Genomic DNA, 1,064 nt, shown 5'->3' on the forward strand with positions numbered 1-1,064 from the left:
CTCCAAAACCACAGAGAAACCCTGTCTTGAAAAACCAAAAATAAATAAATAAATAAATAAATAAATAAATAAATAAATAAATAAGGTACCAAGAAACTGGGTCACAGCTGACCATAATGACACACATCATAATTCCAACACTCCAGAGGTAGAGGCAGGCAGGTCTCCTTCAACTGAAGGTCAGCCTGGTCTACAGAGTGAATTCCAGGACAGCCAGGATTCCACACAGAAACTCTGTCTCAAAAGAAAAAGGGGAGGGGGAGGTTGGAGAAATGGCTCAGAAGTTAAGAGCACTGGCTGCACTTCCCGAGGTCCTGAGTTCAATTCCCAGCAACCATATGGTAGATTACAACTATCTGTAATAAGATTTGGTGCCCTCTTTTGGCAGGGAGGGATACATACAGGCAGAACAATGTATGCAATAAATAATCTTTTAAAAAGAAAAGAAAAAAAATAGGGGTCAGATGTGGAGTCCTAAAGTCAAATCAACACTTCTCACCATATTCAAGAATAGACTCCAGATTGAAGCAATCTGTGGGACTGGGGATGACTCACTTGTTTAGCATCCGTAAGGCCCTGCATTTAACTCACAGCACAAATGAAAACAACAAATCCTGGTTTTGGAAAACTAAGTAAAAACTAAAAGAAAGTCTCAAAATTAACTGTGACACATATAGGAGATCATACTGGTCTACTGTTAGAGGCCTAACCTAACCTGCACAAAGACCCAACCTTCTCACCAGATGCTTGACTGAACCCTGTAAAGGGCTGGTTGATTGTGGTGGGTATACACATTAACCAACAATTTGTTGTTGTTTATTAATTTTATTTTTATGTCTATGGGTATTTTGTTTAAATATACCTGTGCACCGTCTGTGTGCAGTGCCTGCAGGGCCCAGAAGACAGTTTTGTATCCTCTGGAACTGGAGTCATAGATAGTTGTTAGCAGTCATGTGGGTGCTAGAAATTGACTCCAGAAGAGCAGCCAGTGCACTTAACTGCTAGGCCATTTCCCATCCACTGTTTTTTGGGTTGTTTTCTGTTATTTATTTATTTATTTATTT

At 39.8% G+C, this 1,064-nt stretch overlaps 1 protein-coding gene across 2 annotated transcripts in view; it reads right to left on the bottom strand.

The window, feature by feature from the left end:
- Positions 1–1,064, bottom strand: part of Arhgap39 (Rho GTPase activating protein 39) — a 93,752-nt gene that overhangs the window by 49,036 nt on the left and 43,652 nt on the right. The window lies entirely within an intron of this gene.

Source organism: Microtus ochrogaster, chromosome 15 (genome assembly GCF_000317375.1).
Source record: "Microtus ochrogaster isolate Prairie Vole_2 chromosome 15, MicOch1.0, whole genome shotgun sequence".
Classification (NCBI taxonomy): Eukaryota; Metazoa; Chordata; class Mammalia; order Rodentia; family Cricetidae; genus Microtus; species Microtus ochrogaster.